Source organism: Hylobates moloch, unplaced genomic scaffold, assembly GCF_009828535.3.
Source record: "Hylobates moloch isolate HMO894 unplaced genomic scaffold, HMol_V3 SCAFFOLD_3, whole genome shotgun sequence".
NCBI classification, from domain to species: domain Eukaryota; kingdom Metazoa; phylum Chordata; class Mammalia; order Primates; family Hylobatidae; genus Hylobates; species Hylobates moloch.
Window position 1 is genome coordinate 23085161 of NW_026652278.1, and position 23274 is coordinate 23108434.

The 23274-nt window shown below is 47.2% G+C and overlaps 1 long non-coding RNA gene across 1 annotated transcript; it reads right to left on the reverse strand.

The window, feature by feature from the left end:
• Nucleotides 1-14529: 14529 nt before the first annotated feature.
• On the reverse strand, nt 14530-19161 carry LOC131382937 (uncharacterized). The gene is made up of 2 exons (XR_009212565.1): nt 18974-19161; nt 14530-15225 (listed from the first exon to the last, which is right to left on the reverse strand). It is a non-coding gene; the product is annotated as an uncharacterized LOC131382937 (long non-coding RNA).
• Between the last annotated feature and the right edge of the window lie 4113 nt (nt 19162-23274).

Below are 23274 nucleotides of genomic sequence, written 5' to 3' on the forward strand. Positions count from 1 at the left end.
TTTTTTGTGTCATAATCTCACATGTCGTTACCCCTCCAATCAACCCTGCGTGGAACTGGTGTCCCTATCCACTCAGATGAGGGAAAGGTCCAAAAAACACAACTCATTTGCCCCAGATCACAGAGCTCATAAGAGAGCTGTGGGCCTTCAGATGGACCTAGTGTAACCAAGTAAGGCATCTAAGACTGTGACCTCCTTGAGACCAGCACTTGGATCACTTTTCTGCCATGTCCCCACATCTGACACAGGTCTGGAATGTCATGGGCAATAACAAATGCTCCTTGAATGTTGTTGAGCAAACGAAGGCAGACCCGGGTGTGTGGAACCCTCCCCCGGTTATTGGCATTTGGCCCCAGCATTTACCTAACCCTCTGTCTGCTCACCCATGCCTGCCCATTGCCCCAGCCCCAAACCCCAGAAGGAAAGCCAGGGTGAGGGGTGTCAGATACAACCAATCTCTCTAATGTCATTCTCTATGACCTGTACTCTACCCACTGAGGGTGGCCTCTCACCTGGGTTCCCTGAGAACCCCTAGCCTGACACATTCCCCATCTCCACACATTTGATTAGATCCACTGGCCTTCAACGCTCAGCCCAGCTCACAACTCCCTGGCTCTGATCCCTCATGGGACCTCCCAGAGCTCTTTTCCTCCTTGCCTTATATACTTAGCTTATTTTCTTTTTAAAAGTCTGAATGGCCACTATCCCCTTTGATAAAGCTGCTCTGTGTGCTCAACACAGATGAGGACATGGAGGCTCAGAGAGGTCATGTGTCTCGCCCTGGTCCCCAGCCAGCAAGCAACACAAGGTCACAGTCAGGTTTCTGCAGCCCCCAAGGCCGACAATCTTCCTGTTATAGCCCAGGCAGCCTCCGAGATAAACCAGAAGGAGGCTCACTTGTTATCAAATGGGAGTTTCACAGGATCTAGAGTTGGGAGGAACATTCATTTCCTGCAGCCAGCTCTGCCCCCTGAACTATGGAGAATACATCCAAACCCCTGCCACACGGCAGGAGGCTCAAGTGTCTGAGTGCCCACGACTCCAGTTATCCAGGCTCAGTAGACCCTCTCATGCCCAGGTCCCTTGTGGGTCTGTCTTGACTTCTCCAATCTGCAGCCAGTTCCCTAAAGGTGAGAAGATCTTCTCTGAGACTCCTGTGTCCTTCCACAACCTTCTCAGTGTGGATCAGGTGCTATTTTACTCCTGTTTCAACCTTGAGTTCCTGCAAGCGCTCTTCAGCTGTTCATCTCAAGTGAAATGGGAGCAAGTAGGCAAGGGAAAAGAGTAAATCACTCTCCTCTAACAGTCAAAGCTCTAGTCCTCCTAACGATAGCATCCACTATTGAAGGGGGCCTTAGTGTGTGCCAGTTGCTGTGCTGACAGCCACAGCCTCACTTCCTTTTCACATCAGCTCTGTGAAGGAAGAACTGGTATTGTGTCCACGTTGCAGATGAGAAAGTTGAGGCTTGATAGCTTACGTGACTTGCCCAAGTTAATGCAGCTAATGTGTGGCAGTGCAAGACCAATACCTGGCTCTCCGCCATCACATTTGACAGTCCCCAGCTATATCAGCCAGGGTCCTGTAGGAAATGAAGCACACTCAAATTGGGTATTTTGAGGAAAGTGAATAAAGGGACACTGCACAGAAGTATGAGCAGGGTCTGGGAAAGCCCAAGTGGAGAGCAGCGTACCCTCAGCTCATGCCAGTTGTGTGGACAGCACTCTTGGGCCCGAACCTGAGACAAGGGCTATGTGGAGAGGCTCCCCAGCAGGAGCTGTGGCCTTCAGTGGACAGACATAGACACAGCTCAGCTAGAAGGGAATAAACACCCGTAACTGCTCACCTCCCTGTCTGTCCAGTTTCCAGCCAGTGTCCCATTGGTCAAATCCAGCTGGAAGCCAGAGCCCAAAGGAACCCACTGATATAACACACCGATGTCAGCTTCTGGGCACAGAGGAGGGGAGAGAGTGGATGGAGTGGGTGGCAGCAAACAGAAGGTCCCCAGAACCCTTGCCAAGGTAGAGTTAGCAGATTCACTAAATGTGGCTACAAGACAAATGCATCTTGGGATCCACGTGGCACAAACCAAGAGATGGAGATTTTCCTCTTTTATTTGAAAATTCAAGCAGGGCTGCATCAACCCTGGCTCAAAAGCAATCATTTCTTCTCCCCCATCACCTCCACCAACACAAAAAGAGAAACAAGAAAAGAGAATAGGCACAGAGGCAAGGCTGAGTGTGGAGCGGGGCCCTTACCTAGGCAGTGAGGCTGTATGTTCCAGAATTGAGACCTCTCAGCTCAACCCCTGTTCCCCAGAGAGCACCCAGACCCACCATGGGCTTCCATATATAAGGAATCTAGAAATACAGGGACTTTGAGAAGAAAGAATCTTGGAGGAGAGCACAAGGGCTCCCCGGAGAGTTTGGGTCTCCAGTCTTGATGCATTTACCAGGTGCCTACCGCATGCTCTGCACTGTGCCCATGAGAAGGGCCTGGGTTCGAGTCTGACCCAGACCCTGCCCACATCTGGCCACAGTCTAATAGGAAACTCAGACACATAAAACATGGGCTACAGAACAGTGTGGGAAACGCACTAATGGAAATGTGTACACATACAATTCAACAATTAAAAAAATTAAAAATGGACAAAGGATTTGAATAGAAATCCCTCCAAAGAAGATACACAAGTGGCCAATAAGCACATCAAAAAATGATCAACATTATTTGTCATTACAGAAATGCAAATCCAGCCACAATGAGATATTGCTTCAAACCGCTAAGATGACTCTAATCAAAAAGACAGATAATAACAAGTGATGGAAAGGGTGTGAGGAAATTGGAATCTTCATACACTGCTGGGGGGCATGTAGAGTGGTACAGCCACTTTCAACAGTTCTTCAAAAGGTTAAACATAGAGTTTTCATGTAACCCAGCAATACCACTCCTAGGTATAGGCCCCAAAGCATTAAAGCACGTGTCCACACAAAAATCTGTGCACAAATGTTCGTAGCAGCAGTATTCAGAATAGCCCCAAAATGGAAACAATCAAATGTCCATTAATTGATGAATGGAATAATAAAACATAGTATATTCATGCAATAGAATATTTTTCAGCCATAAAAATAAATGGAGTACATTCATCTCATAAAGGGAAAGCTATTTTAAGTAGTTTTTCTTTTTTTCCACAAGGGGAAATGCAAAGCAGTTAGTTTTTTAAAAATGAAAGTTACAAAAAATAAGAAATGAAAGTTACAAATAAGTGAAAGTTCTAAAAAGAAACAAAACCCAAAACTTCACATTAAAAATGTATTTCTTTTTCATGATGGAAAAAATACAGGGATTGATATTTAAAATACCAATTTATTCAGTTTCTATGTTAACACACATATCTACTTTTTATATGGATTCTGGATTCTTTTTATTATACTTCCAGTTTTTAAAAAACACCCACACAGGTAAATAAGTGAAAGTACTAGGAATATCAGAGGATTATCTATAAAGATGCCTTTTAACTTGAACTTTTCATTTAAATCCTTCATTCTAATGGTGTAAAGTGAGATTGACAACTATACTGAGAATTTGTTATTTCTCCTATTCCTTTGATAACCAGAGAGTTACAGTGGAAGTCATCCATCTTATCAGTCCCAGAAAATGCAGTCCCTCCAAAAAAACTTTGACATTTCCTTTTCCTGCCTTCTTCTATCATTTCCTGCCCATAAGTTCCAAGAAAAGGTGGATACAGAAACATGTGGAAAAATGTGGTGGTGAACTAATATTACGAAAACAAGAGCTCTGTTCAAAATAGATTCTGTTCTCTTGAGATTATAAATATTTTCTGTGAATTTGGATTGTAACACTTGTTACCAATCTTTATGTACAGAGGAAAAACTATATGGAAACTGATTGAATGATCACCTTAGTAGAAAAGGATTTAAAAGTGTAAAATGGGCCAGGTACGGTGGTTCACGCCTGTAATCCCAGTACTTTGGGAGGCCAAGTCAGGCAGATGACTTGAGACTGGCAGTTCGAGACCAGCCTACGCAACATGGCGAGACCCCCATCTCTACAAAAAATACAAAAATTAGCTGGGCAAGATAGCATGTAGTCCCAGCTACTCAGGAGGTTGAGGCAGGAGGATTGTTTGAGCCTATGAGGTCAAGGCTGCAATGAGCCATGATCCAGCCACTGCACTCCAGCCTGGGTGACAAGACTGAAACCCTGTTTCAAAAAAAAAAAAAAAGTGTAAAATTCATTAAAATTAATATTTAACGCCGGGCGCGGTGGCTCACGCTTGTAATCCCAGCACTTTGGGAGGCCGAGGCGGGCAGATCACGAGGTCAGGAGATCGAGACCACGGTGAAACCCCGTCTCTACTAAAAATACAAAAAAATTAGCCGGGCGTGGTGGTGGGCGCCTGTAGTCCCAGCTGCTCGGAGAGGGAAACGGAGGCGGACTGCATAGCCAATTGGCCATGGCACAGACTGGCGACAGGCGAGACTCCCTCAAAAAAAAAAAAAAAAAATTAATATTTAACAAGAATAAGACTTGCCAAATAAATCTAGAGTAATTCTTTTTGAATAAGACATTATTTTTCTATGGTGTAATAACTAGCTTACTTTTAGAAATAGCTTGGTCAAGTAATAAAATATATTGTTATCTAAAATTTAAAAATAGGATGAAGTATTGGTACATATTACAACATGAACGAACTTTGAAAACATTTCGCCAAGTGAAAGAAGCCAGACACAAAAGGCCACCTATTGTATTATTCCATTTATATGACATGTCCAAAATAGGCAAATCCATAGAGAGGGAAAGTAAATTAGTGGTTGCCAAGGGCTAGGGGCAGAGGAGAAAGGGGAGTATCTGCTAATGGGTATGGGTTTATTTTGAGAATGATAAAAATGTTCTGGAATTAGAGTGGTGATGTGTATTAGTCCATTTTCACACTGCTCTAAAGACATACCCGAGACTGGGTAATTTATAAAGGAAAGAGGTGTAATTGACTTACAGTTCCACATGGCTGGGGAGGCCTCAGGAAACTTACAATCATAGTGGAAGGCAAAGGGGAAGCAAGGACTTTTCTCACATGGTGGCAAGAAAGAGAAGGGATGAGCGAAGAGGAAAGAGCCCCTTATAAAACCATCAGATCTCGTGAGACGTCACTCACTATCATGAGAACGAACAGCCTGGGGGAAACCGCCTCCATGACCCAATCACCTCCCACCAGGTCCCTCCCTCAACATGTAGGCATTATGGGGATTGCAATTCCAGGTAAGATTTGGGTGGAGACACAAAATCTAACCATATCATGATGGTTGCACAATTTTGTGAAAATGCTAAAAACACTGAACTGTAATACTTCACAAGGATGAATGTTATGGTATGTGAATCATATCTCAATGAAAAGAAAATATATATATATAAAAACAGTACGGAGGTAAGAAGCACACAGAGAGGGAAGCATATATAAAAATATATATTAAATATATATTATATTACATATATAATTGAATATGTACTTATATATAATATGTATATATTATATACATATAAACGGATATATATAACAGTATAGAGGTAAGTAGCACACAGAGAAGGAAGCAGGTGTGGACAATTTTGCCTCCCTGGGGAGGTTTCCTAGAGAGAAAGCAACACCTAAGCCTGGTTTGAAAGGGCCAACAGGAGTCAGCAAACAGACTGTGGGGAGGAAGGACTTTCTAGTCAAAGGGAACAGCACATGCAAAGGCTGCTGCAGAAGACGGGAAATAGCGTGGTGTGCTTTGATAACCACAAGTCCTCTGGTTATTTAGGGTATAAATCTTAGTGCACAAACACAGAAGTCATCTTTTGTAAGTAAAATTCATTTGACTCTGAGGTCTATTCCTCCAAGCTGCAGAAAATGTCACCCCATCATTCCTGGTATTCTAGGATTGTAATCCCCTGCACCAAAACATGGAATCAGTGACCGGTCTCCACGGCCTGGTATGGACATGCTGTTGTGCCTGACTTTGACTCTCCTCTGCCTCTGTGCCAGAGACTTTGCCAAGACCAGAAACCCAGTGCTAATGATTCCAAATGCCTGCTGCACTCGGGAAGCCACTCCTCTCCGGGGTCTTGCTGTCTCCACACACCCTGCAAAGAAGCAGGGCTGGGATCTAGCTGCTGGGGGGCCTCCCCATCTCCTCAAAGGAATCGCTTTCTGGTCTCAGAGCAGGAGATGCCAGGGAACTCACTCTCCACTGCTCCCACAGGGCATTTTGCTCACATAAATCTCTGTTCATCTGCTCTGCAAACTCCCTAAATTGTTCTTGATCTGTGGGCAAATGAAGACCCAGCATAACTTTCAAATGCCTCCTGCTTGAATGAGAGAAAAAAAAAGAGCTAACACATAGAGGAAAAAAAGAAAAAATTAATCCAAAAAGATCCAGCATTATACATGACCACAGCATCTGCTGCAATGAACTAAGTATGAGATCAAAGGCCACAGGACCAGAGCCCCACTCAAGGGTCCCTCTGAAGAGCTCGGATTCAAGACCTTCAGTTTTGTGACCCTCAATGATGGAGTTTTTTACTAGCTTGTGCAGTGGGCTCTGTCCTCCGCAAGTTCCTGTCCCTGAGGCATTCAATCCTGCAGCGTGTGCAGTCCCCAGGGCCTCTAATCCCCTGCCCCTGCAACTGAAGTAGGGCATAGAACAGGGCAGAGGAGGTCAAAACTGAGGCCATGAGAGTAGAGGCAGGAGAGGGGGTCCAAACACATTATGGAGATAAGCTAGGGAAAGAGGTGGGAGCTCAGAAGGAGGAATGTTTGACCTCCCAAGTCCAAGAGGGACAGCCAGGAATGGCAGGTTAAAATGGAAGAGCAACAGGCTGGCCTGGTTACTCTGCTCCTCGTTGGAGTGGATGGCAGGCACCATTGAAGGGGTCAGCAGTGGCAGGGACCAGGAGCTCTGAGCCTGAAGGACGGTCCAGGAGGCAGTAGGGGAGGAGCAGAGAGGAATGTCCTCAGGCCGAAGAGGGACTAGAAAGGCTTCACCAAAGTAGGGTGAGGGCACTGGGCCCCGAGGGGATTCTGAATCCCAAGCTGTTCCCACACCCTTGCCATGGAGGGTGGCGGAGGAGAGAACCAGGACACCGAGGTGCAAACAGTTGCTGGGTCAGCTGGCCTTGGTGGGTCACCAACTTTACTTTGTGGAGAGGATGTTTATTTAAAGAAAATCACTATGTTTACTCAAACCTTTCGGCTGCAGCCCCCAGAGGTGGAATTATCAGTGAAAGCTGGGCTATTAATCAATTGTGGGCCTGGTGACAGACCTTCTTCCCTTCCGGAGAGTGGGAGGAACAGAGGAGAGAGGGAGGAAGGGAGAGAAGGGGCTGGCCCCAGCACCAGCCAATGTGGGAATGACTGATCCCAGGAGCAGGAAGGTCACACAGGAAGTGGCCTTGAGGTGGCGCCAGAGGCAGGAGGGGAGTGGAGGGTGGCGTTTCCATGGCACAGCGGTCATGGGACAAAGTTGGACGGAAATCGCACTTGAGGATGCTCCCTGGCCAAGGCCAAGTTGCCTGGGGAGGAAGGACAAATTTCCTGGATGGACACTGGGACGCCGAGTCCTGGGGAGGAGGGCAGGGGTGGAGGCTGTGGTGTTGCTGGGGCCGTGGAGTCTCTCCAGGCTATGGACCAGGAGCGCGTGCTGGATGGGGAAGCAGAGGGATGTGGAAGCCCTGGCTGGGTGAAGGCTGTGGTGTCTGCCTGCCCCGCGGTGAGCCGGCTGGGCAGGGTGGGCAGGCGCCAGCAGCCGTGCTTGCTAAGCAATGCACAGGCTCAAGGCCTGCAGGGCTGGGAGGGCAGCTGGTCCCGCGAGGGCATGGATGGAGGAGGGAGGTGCTCAGTGTGTGGGTAAATGAAGCTGCAGACCCAGAGCATGGCTGGGGGAGGCCTCAGGCTAGGGTCAGGCTGCTCTCACTGGGCATCTGGACCACTTTTTGGAGACAACCCCCAGCGTGAGCTCAAGGAGTGATGAGTGAAGGGGTGCATGAGGAAACGAGTGGATGAAACAGCATTCTCTTCCAATGATGGCACCAGCAGTACCTACCTCATTGTGGTGTGGGTGAGAATGAAACCACAGGTAGAGCACCAGGCCCAGAACACACTAAGTGCCCACTCACAGCCACTGCTGTTATGATCAGAATTACTGTTACTACAACTGGGCTTTCTTCTTATTTCACACACACTCCGCTCACATGTGTCTTTTCCCTCCCTACACACAGGCCCACAGAGTCACCGATTACGGGAACATCCAACATACCATCCTGAGCGTGTGGGGCCTAAGGGCCCGTTTCCACCACCTGCTGTGTGATCTTGGGCTACCTACATCATCTCTCTGAGTCTTGTTTTCCTCATTTGCAACTGAAGATGATAATAGTATCTAAATCAATTATGAGGATGAAATGAGTTAACTCATGTAAAGTGCTTAGCACAGAGTAAGTACTAAATGAAGATTGCTACTGCAAGACTGGGCGGGTGGATAATTCATGCTTTTGCTCCAAGGTGAGGTTGCCCTGTCTGCCAATCTATCAGAGCTGAGGAAGTGGGAGGCTTTCCCCTGTGGGATGTAGACTGGAGGGGGCCACCAGCTCTCACTGAGCATGGAGGCATAACTGCAGTGCTCTGGGTCGGCAAGGGAGGGAAGGTGAGACCTGCAGTCACCCTTCCTCATCCAGGTCTGCCCCTTCAATCCTTCATCTCCTCCTTGGCAGATCCTTTATCTCCTCCACAAATTGGTCACTCTTGCCAGGGGACAAGCTGCCTGGGGACACATCTTACCCCCATAAAGCTGTAGCATTATAAGAACACAAAAAGGCAGGCCAGCCTGACCAACATGGAGAAACCCCGTCTCTACTAAAAACACAAAATTAGCCAGGCGTGGTGGCGCATGCCTGTAATCCCAGCTACTCTGGAGGCCGAGGCAGGAGAATTGCTTGAACCTGGGAAGCGGAGGTTGCGGTGAGCCAAGATCACGCCATTGCACTCCAGCTGGGGCAATAAGAGTGAAACTCCGTCTCAAAAAAAAAGAAAGGCAACTTAAGAACCTATCTGGCCTCTTTGCTGTCTTAAAAAACATAAACATCATGAATGGGGCTAAGCATCTGGTCAGGTGTCCTTTGAGGGAAAAGAGCCCTGGAGACTGTGTCTTTTAAGGGAAGGGGCACTTTCAAGGAGCTTTCGTGGTGGAGGTGGTGAGTTGGCAGGTGGTGAGAGGGAGGTGAGAGTGGAGGAAGAGGGGCTTCCTGGGGAAGGGACCCTGGGGGGTGATTTCCCAGGAGGACTTTGCAGAATGAAGTTACCCTGGGATTCAAGTCATGCCCTTCCCTACCCCCTTCATCACTGCCAGGTGAGTGGGCAAGGCCATCTTGTGTCTTTGCTGCAGGACCTGTGTGTAGCCAACAGCATGGTTGGCCAGTTCAATTCACTGGCTTCTCCTCCTCCCCTTCCTTTATCCATGTCAACAGAATACCTTCTCCTGCCAGCTCTTGGAGCCCAGATGGACTGAACAGACCTGGTTTCAGGGGCTCACATGGGCGTTTCTTGTTTGTTACTACCTTGGACCCTCACCACCTCTCCATGGGTGGACCCTTCCTGGCCCAGGCCCACCTGTTTGCCCAGCTCCCCCGGCCCTGCCCTCACTGGCATCCCAGACTCCAGTGGACTTAACTATTGGAAGTCTCCACATGTTCTCACTCACCTCTGGGTCTCTGCGTGGGCTAGCCCCTCTGCCTAGAATGAATGCCTCCTGTCTCTGGTCTACTGACTGACTTCTCATCTCTCAAGACTCAGACCAAATGTCACCACCTCTGGGGGCTTTTCCTGTCCCCATGTGGCTTGTGCTTCCTCCTCTGTGCACCCTATTCCTATCTTGATTTCAGAACTCATCACTCTGATAATAGATGAGAAACCTATCTGAGATCAGATTCCCCCAAAACCAAGCCTGCATAAGGCTTCAGGTGCTGGCAGTCTATGTGGAAGTGGATCCTGGGAGCTGGGAATGGGGAAAGTGAGGAAGGAAATGAGGAAAAGCCCAGAGGAGTGTGTTACCAAGGTGAGTCTTGTGGGAAATAGGGGTTGAGGTCTCCTGGACACCCTTGAGAAATCAGAATGTGGCCAGAGTCATCTGCCTGGAGGAAGGCTCTTGGTTGGCCAGTTGTCCTGGGGGAATGAATTTCTGGCCTATACTTTCTGGTAGGCATATTCTGTATTCTGTATTCCATAAGTATTCTGGCCTATACTTTCTGGAGACAGCCCTGGGGCATGAACTAGGCAGGCAAGATGGGGTGCTGTCAGGCTCGCCTGCCACTTTCCCAGCAGCTGTGGCTGAGAGCAGTGGATCCAGGGGCTGTGAGTCGGGCACCACAGGCATCCCTACAGAATCCCTGGAAGGTGGGAGCCACGGTTCTATTTGTCTTCGTGTTCCTGGCAAGTGCTGGGAAAATGTTGAATGACCAGGAAACCAGGGAACAGTGAACCAGCAATGTTTGGGGTTTCCAGCCGAGAACGCTATAGACTCCTGGATTTCTCTCCAGTTGGGCTTAGGGGATTTCCTCATTACTCACCCCTCCAACCCACAGCTCCTCCTCACCTTAGTCTTCAGAATCTAGGTTCTATTGCGTGAAGGGATGAGAGACTCTCCAGGGATCAGACACAAGAGCAGGTGGACTGAGACTCTGGGGAGTGTGCTCAGCTCAGAAACCATGAGCGCAGACTCCAGGGTCCCCAGCCAGCATTTCTGCTTCAGCACAAGATGTGTACTGCTCACACCTCCTTCCCTTCCTCGTTTACTTTATATGGTCAACCATGTCTCTGACTATGGAAGAAAAAGAATCAGTCTCTCCTTAAAAGGAATTTCAGACGCTGGGGATAGCATTTCCAGGTGGAGTGGGGGTTGATGGGCCATTCGCAAATCCTTTGAACTCACATCACCATAGTGCCTATTAGTTATCATAGCAATGACAGCTAGAATTTATTGAGTCTTTACTGCATGCCAGGAATCAAGCTAGGGCCTATAGGTAATATCTCATTAAATCCTCACAAAACTCTGTTGGGATGGGAGGTTGTAACCCAAGAAAAGCTCAAAGTAAGTCAATTCTAAGGTGCCTTCGTGTGTAGGGTTTCCTTCACTCCCCCAATTTCCTACTGAGACAAAACTCTCCCTTCCTTAAAGTGTCTTCATGGCTAAACAAGGATAGTTGGGGAGCAAATGGCTTTCTCAACTAAGGACTCGAAGAGTAGCTGTCCAATGAGCTGATGAAAAACTCTCCTGTCCATTGCAATTGCCAAAGACCTCTCAGGTCATTTTCTCCTCCCTCAAGCTGGAGACCTAGGGGCCTGGAGGTCTGGTCCTAGTCACAACTCTGTTGCTGACTGGTTATGTAAATGTGGGTTTAGTTCCTAAACTCTGTGTTTAGGAACTAAAGCTATTCTCATGAGGATAATGCACCTGCCTTTCATTGAGCATGTTCCATATGCAGAGCTCTATGCTAAGAACAAAGTGTGCCTTCTTTCATGGAATCCCACCACTCTATGCATTGGGTATTATCCTCACTTACAGATGAGAAAATAGAGGCTCAAAGAAGCACAGTAACTCACCCAAGGTCACATGTCTGGCATGTGGTGGAGCCAAGATTCAAACCCAGAACAGGAATATAAGAAGACTGGGTGTCCAGGTAGCAGAAACTAATGAAAAGATTCTTCAGGGTATGAGCACTGCAAATGAATCAGCCCCATCAGGCCTTTGAGCCCAAGCTAAGCCATCATATCCCCTGTGACTTGCACGTATACATCCAGATGGCCTGAAGCAACTGAAGATCCACAAAAGAAGTGAAAATAGCCTTAAGTGATGACATTCCACCATCGTGATTTGTTCCTGCGCCACCCTAACAGATGCAATGTATTCTCCCTCCGCTCTTGAGAATGTACTTTGTATGCCTATCCCAAACCTGTAAGAACTAATGATAATCCCACCACCCTTTGCTGACTCATTTTTCGGACTCAGCCTGCCTGCACCCAGGTGAAATAAACAACCTTGTTGCTCACACAAAGCCTGTTGGTGGCCTCTTCACATGGACGTGAGGGAAAAACCCCAGCGGATGTTTTTGAAACTTTTACTTTTTTGTATTTTTTAAATTGTGGTAAAAATATCATCTTAACCATCAATACACAATTGATGTGTGTACAATTCAGTGGCATTAAGTATATTCACAATGTTGTCCAACCATCACCAGTATCCATTTCCAGAACTTTTTCATTATCCCAAACAGAAACTCTATACTCTTTAGATAATAATGCCCTCTTCCCTCCTCCCCACCTACCCTGGTGACCACTCTTCTACTTTCTGTCTCTGTGAATTAGATGACTCTAGATACCTCATATAGATGGAATTTATGTATGTATGTATGCATTGAATTTTAAATTTTTTTATTATACTTTAAGTCCTGGGATACATGTGCAGAATGTGCAGGTTTGTTACATAGGTATACACGTGCCATGGTGGTTTGCTGCACCCATCAACCCGTCATTTACATTAGGTATTTCTCCTAATGCTCTCCCTCCCCTTACCCCCAACCTCCCGACAGGCCCCAGTGTGTGATGTTCCCGTCCCTGTGTCCATGTGTTCTCATTTTTCAACTTCCACTTATGAGAGAAAACATGCAGTGTTTGGTTTTCTGTTCCTCTGTTAGTTTGCTGAGAATAATGGCTACCAGCTTCATCCATGTCCCTACAAAGGACATTAACACATCCTTTTTTATGGCTGCAGAATCTATGTATTTATAATATAATATTACAATATTACATTATAATAATATATTTGTCCTTCTGTGTCTGGCTTATCTCAATAAGTAGATTTTTAGGGTTCACTCATGTTGTAGCATCCTAATTTCATTCCTTTTTAAGGCTGAATAATACTCCACTGTATGTATATAGCACATACATTCTATCCACCTGTTCATAAACATTTGGGTTGTTTCCACCTTTTGGTTACTGTGAATAATGCCACTGTGAACATGGGTTTGCAAATGTCTGTTGGAGTCCTTGCTTTCAATTCTTTTGTGTATATTAATAGAAGTGGGTTTGTTCGTTTGTTTGTTTTTTGAAACAGAGTCTTGCTCTGTCACCAGGCTGGAGTACAGAGGCGGGATCTCGGCTCACTGCAACCTCCACCTCCTGGGTTCAAGCGATTCTTGTGCCTCAGCTTCCTGAGTAACTGAGATTACAGGAACATGCCACCATATGAGCTAATTTTTGTATTTTTAGTACAGACGGGGTTTCACCATTTTGGCCAGGATGGTCTCGATCTCCTGACCTTAAGATCCACCTGCCTTGGCCTCCCAACGTGCTGGGATTACAGGTGTGAGCCATCATACCCAGCAGAAGTGGGTTTTTGTTATTGTTGTTCAAATCCATTATTTTATTCTCAAAGGCTCTAGCTTTTAAATTACCATCTGTTCAAGATTCAAATTCTAGGACAAGTGTCTAATGGATCTTACTCAAGTCACACAACCACCTTTGTCCAGGGAAGTGTTGGACCGCTTGCTGGACAGTCCTACAAGATAATCCAATGGAGGCAGGATGTTCCTCAAAGCAAAACTGTAGTGTCATTACCAGCAGAAGTGCTGTGCTGGTGGCTGAGGGCAGTCTAAAACCACAGTTGTTACTGCATCTGTGAAATTGGGAATAGCTAACCTCTCCATGCCGTGAGTTGTGCAGTTCCCACAAAATCATGTATATGGTAGGATTTTGAAAAAAATAAGATCCCCTCAGATAGAAGGTCCTCATGAGACCACAGAATGTTAGCTGGAAAGAAAGGAGCTGGCTGTGGTGCCAGGATGCAGCTGGAAGAAGGGCAGCACTTCACACAGAGGCAAAGCGAGGTGCCTGGACCAGCAACCAGGAACACCACCCTCACCCCTAACTATGAGCCACTTCTCAGATGTAATAACCAATCCTTATGACCACCTTCTCCCACCGCCATCGTTGTTCAGTCTATTAGTTTCTTCTTTGGACACTACATACAAGCCGGCCTTTGAGTCTTCAGAATATGATCTCTTTGCCTTTAAGAGGCAAACAGCCTAGGGGCAGAGATGAATGAGTAATTCTTTCAGTAACAGCCAAGTGTGATGGTTTATGGAACACAGGCAAGGTGAAAGCATTCTGATGCTATAGAGGTGGGAAAAGGAGTCTTTTTTTATTCATTTATTCAACAAGTATTCCGTGAGAGACCACTATGTGCTTGGCACTGTGTTTGGTGCAGAAGATTTACAATGAACAATGCAGACAGTCTCTTATTTCATAGAATCCACAGTCTAACCTGTGCCTCCACTACCCCAACTAGGACTCTGCACCCTACTAGGAAAGTCCATGGAGTGCCTTCTCCTTTATTAAACCTGCTTTGACTCCCCTAGGCCACAGTGGTCATTTTAAACTTCTGAAGATATGATAGTCCAAGTCCTCCAAGAAGCAGTCACAAAGACAGGAATAAATATGCAAGGATTTTACTAGGGGAAATGTCTATGTGAGGGGGGAAAAAAAAAGGAGAGGGAACCAAAAAGAATGGGAGCCATCAGGCCTCCACAAAAGTCTGACTCCAAGTGAAGAACAGAGGAAGAAAAGGTTGGATGAAAGCATCCTAGACCGTCATGCAGTTTAAAGAAGCTTTGGCAAAGCTGTTGAGGAGTCCTTAGGCAAGGCCAGCTGTCAGAGGAGTTGGTTGTCTCCCAGGAAGGAGCCTGCCCTAATAACCCTGCTATGATCAGTCACTGGCTGGGAGCAGCCTATGGGAAATGTGGCCTCAGCGTAGATGGATTTCAGAACACAGCAGGTGAGGCCCATAGTTAATTACACTTCCTATAGCTGAAGACCTGTGAGGCTTATTCTCATTGGCCTCCCAAATGATTTGGACTCCACAGATTACACCTTCAACTTGATGCCTAAATATTGTTTTCTGCACTTGCAAACTGTTTTCTGCACTTGCAAACTGTGTATCTTGACCTCTCAACTGGCCTGAGGGCCAGTCAAGGGCAAGGGTGCCATCATAATCCTTCATCCAGCCACCTGTCTATTGATCCATCCATCCATTTTTGTTTTCTGGATATATTTATGTGAGCACCAACTGTCCTGGGCACTAAGGGCACAGAAGTGAACAAGATGACTCTCGAAGAGAAGAGCTTGCAGCCTAGAGAGAAAAGAGGGATTTAACAATGAATCACACACTAAACAGGGAGTTTCTAGGTAAAAGTCAAGCGAGTTTCTATTTCCCCTTCACACCACTTATGCTTCTCCCCACACCAGGAGGGGCTTTTTTCTGAAAGGGCAGCTATCTCCAGGGGACAGCGCCTGCCCTGTGGACGCGAGTCAGCCCAGGGTGGGGAAGAATGCTCAGCCCTGTGGACTGATAGCGATGACACAGCCCCTGGATTCTCCCAGGGAACTGCTTCACACCATTTCCCTGAGATACAGAGGGAATAAGAAAGAAAAACACCGAGTGCAACTCTTCTTCAAGGAGAAACACCTTCATCGCTTCCTCCATGACAACTGTCAGCCCAACGAGCATCCCTGAGCTGTTTCCTCCCTCGGGTGCTTATCAGTATGCTCCACGAAATGCAGAAAAACCCAGTTGCTTTTCTTGAATGTCTTTCAAGAGTGGTCTCCTCTTTCTCCCCATAGAGAAGTATAATTTAAAATATGCTGAATGAATGTTGAACTGGAGACCAAGAGAAGGGAGGCAAATCAGGCAGCAATGAGGATTATAGTTTTTCCTCTTCACTAAGTCAGCTCTGAGCTAAGTATATTCCATGCAGACTCTCAGTTGATTCCCATCACAGCACAGCCCAGTTAGCTTATTCTACAGAATAAGAAACTGAGGCTAGAGATAAAAAGAACTTGCTAAAAGCCACACCACTAGTAAGTAGTGGAGGCGAGACCTGACCCCAAAACTTTTTGTCCCCAGAGCCTGTGCTCTGAACCACCAACCAAACTGCCCAGGCCTCTGTTGGTGGTTTCTCTTGCAACTTGGCAGGTGGAGTGTGACCTCAGCCATTGGTGAGGAGTTGTAATTAGGGTGCAGAATCTGGACAGGGCCTCCTTGCCCACTGCCACGTGTAGCTGCTGATCAGTTGGTCTTCACACACAGCATTTCCTCTGTGTTCATAGCTATGGTACCAATGGCAGAATTGGTGTGTTGATACTAACAGAAGTTGTTATAAGTCACACTCCTTTGCAGTTATGTACAGGGCAAATATGATTCCAAAACCCACAGAAAGCTATTACCTCATTTTATCTTAAAGTCTTAGGAGCTAGAGAAGGACAAGAGAACCACCATCACCACTGTACCAAAAGGGATGCTGAGGTACAGATGGTTTGGCTGACTTGCCCAAGGCCACATAATTTATAGGGCTCTGTAGCTGGTTTTAATGAGTTCTTTCCTTCTCTCCTGCAGAAACTCAATGCTCTCTTCTTTTGCCTTTTTTCAAAAAAATTTATTTGCAAAAAATGGGAAGTTCAGTAATTCTAAAGTGTTCACAATGATTACGATAACTACTAATTACCTACTGCTTCTATTATAAGCTACAAAATATTAAGTGCTTCTCATATGCTGGCATGGTGTCAACACATGCACTGCCCTAAGAGTTTAGTGTTACCTCATCCAAGGATGTGTGCAGTTAAATGGGGTTCAAAGTCTGTGAGGGCCAAAGTGCTCCAATGGTAGAATTCCAGGCGTCAGATGGGGCAAGTGCTTTTAAGCCATGGGGTCATCATCTTCTGTAACTATATCCAGGTCTTATAGCTTAGACTCTACTGGATAGACCCTCAGGAGAAATGTGAAGGAGGCTTTTGAGAAAACTTGGCAGGGTCTGGCTGCCAAATAGTAATTCTTAGTGGCCACTGTAAGGTAACCCACCTTCCTGGGTTGCTTTAGCTTCTGCCCTGTCCTGTGGCCTTTCCTGACGCCCTAATCCTTGGATGAATAGTCCCTTCTAGGGCCACCAGCCTTGGGAGCACTGGGTCATCTGTCGAGCTCCACCTCCCAGCCAGGTCCTGGGAAGCTGAGGAGGAGACGGAGGTGTGAGAACAGCAAGAAAAAAGTCTAGCCAGGTTAGACCCAGGCTAGGCCCTAGTGGTTCCCTTTGTCTCAGGGCAGCCCAGACCTAAGACGCCAGGGCTTGGGGAGGCCTTGGCTGCCAACAGCCCCATGCCAAGAGCTTCATCTTCCTCACGGAAGGTTCCTGGCATTAGTCCAGGCTCTGCCCAGCCCACTCCTATTCCTTCGGGCTCTGAGTTCAAGGGTGATACTATGCACAAGCAGACTTCTGTTTTCTTGTGAAAGTTAAAAAAGACACCAAGCTGTCAAAAAGACTTTTTCAACACCCAGTTCCTGCTGGGTGAAGGGTGCAAGAAGAGGGTCTTTCATGTCTTACTGCATGATGAAATTGCCAAACACAGGATTCTAATTCATCCTTGGGGTGAAAAAAGAGGATCCTCCCTTGGGGTGGCTAAGAGGCCCAGCTCTCCAAACAGAAAGCAGATCACCTCTAAAGCCCCTGCATCATTTTCCATAAAGAACAGGACAGTTCTGAGTCAGCCACAAACATGTCATCACACATTGAGCATCTATGTGTGTGTCGGGAGCATGGAACAGCAGGAATTCCACTAGCAATAATAACATTATTAAGTGCTCATTGCCTCTCAGGCAGTCTGTTGGGTCTTTACATAAATCATCTCATTTAATCCTCATAGCACGCGGAAAGTAATTCACCATTCCCATTTTACAGATGAGGAAACCGAAGCTTAGAGGTTCTATAGCTGGTAAGCAGCAGAACTGGGATCTGAATTCTGGTCGGACTTCAGAGTCTAAGCTCTCAGCCATGAAACCAGCATTCTCATAGTAGAGTCCAGGAACCACATGCTGAGGATCTCCCCATAATGCTTAATAAAAACGCAGCACCCTGGCTGGGCTTACGGAATCAGAACATCAGGGAATGGGGCCAGGAGGCTGCCACTGGCAATCTTTCCAGATGGTTCTGATGCACGGAATGTTTGAAATCCCTTACACTGTGCTGTACTGTCCACTAAGTGGGGAGAAGGGGACATTGCGTGGGGGGTAGGCAGGGAGGGAGCATCAGGTGAGAAGGCCCCAAACAGCATACAGTACTGCATGATGCACTAAGGATTTGGAATTACTTCAGTGAAAAGCGCATCCCTTGGAAAGCTGCCCCAGCGCCTGGCGGCTGTCCTCACACTCTGCCTGCATTAGCTGAGGCCTAACCAGTAAGCTACCCAGCCCCAGGCCTGAGCTGTCCAGACCCACAGATGAGTCCTCACAGGGACAATATTCCTATTGCCAGGACTGTCGCTAACTCATCCTGAGGATAACTGCTTCCAACCCTCCCTAATTCCTCCATTCAGCAGCTGCCCTCAGAAGGCTCCTTTCTTTCCCCTTGCTGCAGACCTCATCTCTATCTGCCGGAATTCTCAGCACTGCTCTTCTTGCTAGGTAACTAGCCCTAAGATGAGGCTTCACTAGAGCTAGTGGCAGCGATTTCCTGGGTGGGGTGTTGGGTGGTACTGCCATCTTCCGAGACACAGAAATAGAAAAGGGAGGCATGTGGCCAGGTTCCAAGTGATCCACGACAAGCCAGACAGGTCCTTCTGACTCACTGAGGCAGCAGCAGGTGGCCTTTGAGAAACAGTGAGACAGAACAGTCCCTTCTGGCCTGGAAATGCCAGCAGGTGGGGGTGGGGGCAGGCTTCTGCAAAGATCTGGGGTTCATTTTACCCCTCTGCAGACTCCACAACCTGTTTCTGCCCCATCATCTCCCTGGGAAACGTGTGGGACCCACTTACTTGCAACCCACACACCCTCAGCGCTGTGACTCAACTGGCACTCACAGCAGCCTTCAATATTATTTTTAACCTGACTTCACCTGATTTGTGGGGGGTGGGGTGGGGACCAGATTTGCCTAGAAAACTCCACTGATAGGGCTGGTCCAAGCCGAAAAGGAAGGAGACAAAGTCTTCTTTCCAGCACCTCGAAGAGCCTTTCCCCTGCGTGAACCTGAGAGAAAGAGGCCGGGTCGGCCCACGAAATGGGTGCCAGGAAAATCATCCACAAACTGATCTGCATCCACTGCCTCTTTTTCTGGCTCACTTGTCTGGCCATGTTTTGTCTTGGGATGACTCCTCGCATCCTACGGTGACAACAGTTGGCCAGGAGGAAAGGCAGCCCCAAACCCGGGGAGCTTCAAAGATGGCAGCCTACACCCAGGCCGGAAGCAGCCCAGATCCCGCTGGCATCCGCCAGCGGAAGTCTCCGCCTCTTCCGCCCACCATGCCCTTCCTGCATATGTTCGCGAGGATCAGTGGAAGGCCTGTAGATGAGAGCTTGATCTGTTTGGCATTGGCTCGGCCACACGGCAAGTCTTGTTCCTTCTCCATCTGGCTGTCTCTGTGAACTTTGCACTGAACTCTTTCCAGCCGCGTCAGCGGCAGCTCTCCTGCCAGGAGGAGCCAGTGCCAGGGAGAACAGAATAATTACCTCTCGTGTTGTGCATGCAGAGCCTTCATTAACGTGTCCCCGGAGTGGCATTTGCAGCCCTCTGTCACATCAGCCTGCCATTGAATACCACAAAACTCATCACCCTCAGATTCTCTACTGTCTTGAAAGAGCCAATTAGCCCCGTGTTTCTTCGAGCTGCTTTGGCTCATTCGGAAAGTCATGTCGGTGTCACTGTTATTATTTACGTAGAGGAGGTTTCTCTATCACCTTGCTCACCAAATAGCGTATATAAGTGGCCTGGCCTAGTCACTCTTGTTTTCTTCCTTTTTGACACAAGGAAGCCATGCTTCTAAGGAGACATGTGACAAAGAGTGCGGGGTGGAGGGGCACACGTAGAAATCAAAAGTCATGGCATTTAGTCATGGTGCTGGGTTTTAGTCGTGGTGCTGCCAGTGGTGAGGTGTGTGACCTTGGGCAAAACTACACATTTCCAAATGTCGTTTTCTTCCTGTACAAAATAAGGGGTTGGCATTGACACACAGATTCACAGAATCTTTGAACACTTCTCAGCTATCTGTCATTTTTACGGATAAGTAAGCAGGCCCAGAGTGGCCATTCAACTAACCCAAGATCATGTAGCTAACTAGTGTTAAGACTTGGGACCCAGCATTCAGACCTTCTACCTCCTGGATTTGGGTGGGATTGGATGAAAGAGGGAAACATTTTAAGAGAGCCAAGGCACAGTGACGGGATTACACTCTCTGTGCATGCAGGGAAGTATGTAGGGGTGACTTTTCCTTCCCATCAAAGATTTCAGGGTTTAGAATAGTAGTTCTATCCACCCCAGGGCAATCTCGTCCCTTAGGGGACATATTTGGTTGTCACTGTTGGGGTGGCCAAGGAGAGAAGGGGAAAAATTCCACTGACATCTAGCAGAGACTAGAATACTGCAGTACACAGGGCAGCTCCCACAACAGAGAATGATCCAGTCCGAAATCTCAACAGTGCTGAGATAGAGAGCCCAGTTAGACACAAGCCCCCTTCTCTACTGCCAGTCTTCTCTAGAATTTTAAACATTCTTGCTTTCTTACCTTCAGCCACAAAAGCACTATTTTTTTTTTTGCTGATTTTGTTACTGATGTTGGTTTTAAAAATATGATTTTTTGATTTTTTTTCTTGAGTATACAAATTACCAAAACTTGTGAGGACTCTCTCACTCCGACCGCCTCCGGGTCACCATTCTCCTGCCCCAACCTCCAGTAGGGATACAGGCCTTTTTGTATTTTTCATAGGGACGGGGTTTCACCGTGTTAGCCAGGATGGTTTGATCTCCTCACCTCGTGATCTGCCCACCACGGTCTCCCAAAGTGCTGGGATTACAGGCCCAAACTCGCTTTAAAGAATAGAAAATTCAGAAAGACACACACACTAAAATCAATCAGGTATCATCCCAACATCCAAGGGTAAGAATATTTTGGTATTTGGTATTTTTTTCATATTACCTCAGATTCACAGGGCACACCCTGCTTTCTCTGTTTCGTGGCTTTTATCAACAATTCTCTTTTCCACCCTATCCCCATTAGTACCTGTTGAAATCTCTCACTTCAGTTACCTCAAATAGCATTCCTCCAGGAAGTGTCACATACCACTCAGAACCCCACCTGCACTGGAAGCAAACTCTCCTGCCTTTATATTCCTATAGCACTTTGTAGCTCACAAATGTCAATTTTGACACTTTTAAAAATATTCCAGTTATGTGTAAATTCCTGAGGGTAGGGATTAAATTTTAGTCTACTGAAGTGTGTCCCCCTACCCTTCTCTCTCTCTCTCTCACTCACATACACATACACACAAACACACATACACATGCACTCTCTGTCTCTCTCTCACTCACATACACATACACACAAACACACATACACATGCACTCTCTGTCTCTCTCTCACACACACACTACAGTGCAAGCACAGCACTTAAGATGAGCTCCATCCCCTTTCCTCTCCTGATATCACCGTACTCTTACTTTCAGAATAAATAACTATCCTTTAGTCACAGAGGACATTTCAATCATTAGTGGCTTTGGTTGCTCCATCATTTGCAATTATTCTAGTGCTCTTCTTTCTATGTGAATTTTGAAGATGTTTAATATTATAATAAAAATGAAAAGTTTTCACTTAAATATCCCTTATTATGGGTCAGCTATTTTGGGGATAGATGGTTATTTAAGTTTTCTGATTCAATCCAAACCGTGGAAATGCATGATTGGCACTTTTTTACAAATGTGAACACTGAGGCTTAGCAAGGTAACCTAACTTGTCCAGGGTTGTCTGACTAATTAGAGGAGGCACTGGGATTTAACCCAGGGTTACCTGGCTCCAAGACTATGTGCACCACCTTGAAGCTTCCCAAGCCCCAAGGAATCCACTTGCCTCTACTCTGGGAGAGTGTGGCCAATTCACCAGGGGCCCTCAGCCCCATGCCTGGCAGCCACATCATTCACCAGATGAGCCAGCCAGGCCAGCCTCATGACTGAGGAACAGCTGCCCAGGTGTTAGTAGAGGCTGCATTCCAGTGACATTCCTCCTTGGCAGAAACTTCAAAACTAGAGGGAGACATTACTCAGGCAGGCTGGTAAGGCATCCCAGGCTTTCAGACCTCAGGTTTGCAAAACAGACTTAACTTGATGGTAACATAGAGTGTAATAAGAAGCATCAACTGCACTCCTGCCCATCTTTGGCAGATGGAGCGCTGGAGAGGGCAGTAGAGCATGGAGGCTGATGGGAACCTTCATCTACTCAGGCCTTGCGCAAAGCCCTTGAAGACAGAACTCTGGTTCTTTCACCAGAATGACCTAGGGACAGGCTTCCCCTCTTCCATATGCAAAGCTGCTCCCCTCCTCCTGCTTCTTCTCTGCCTTTTGAGGAAGTCACTTGGGGCGGGGGTGGTGGCTCAGTTGACCTTTCTGCCTGGTGTCTCTCCTGGTAGAATGCAGACTCTTGGAGCCTCCCTGTTATGATGGGCAGCCAGGTAGAGGCTGGATCCTTCAGTTGGGGGACTTTTAGTGGCCCCTGTTGTGGACCTGACCTCACTCTCGGTCTGCAGGTACCCAGATGGGAAGGGCCCTAGGCAAGCTCATGGTGTAAGGGAGAGGGGCAGGCATATAGACAAAGCAAAGTCCATGAATCGGTGGAATAGCATCATGCCTAGGAGCGCAAAACCACCCTAAGGTCTAAGGGTCTTGCCACCTAGTAGCTGTGTGGTCACTCTGTGCCTCAGCTTCCTGTAAAAATTTGGATAACTGCACCCACCTCATAGGGCAATTTTGTAAGGATTAAATGAGTTAACATGAGAAGAGCCATTTGGAACAGGGCTGGTCTGCAGCCTGTTCTGTCTCTGTGTTAGCTCTCAGCACCAAGTGCTCCAGGTGCCACAGACACGGAGTCAGGTGACCAGGAGGGACTGAAACTAGGAGTGGCAGGGCCGAGGGGTCACTATGATCGTCAACAAAGACTCCAAAAGGAAGGGGTGCTTAAACCAAACCTTGAAATCTGAGTTGTTGACAGTGAGTCGGGGAACAGAGGGACAGAGGCTGACCCATGAGGGCAACAGGACATGGTTTGGATTCACCAGAGCCCAAGAGTGAGGTTGGGAGAGAGGGGGCTGGAGAGGGGCACAGGGGCTGATCCCAGAGGTCCATGAAGGCCAGCACGTGCTTAGAAAGTTGGCAGT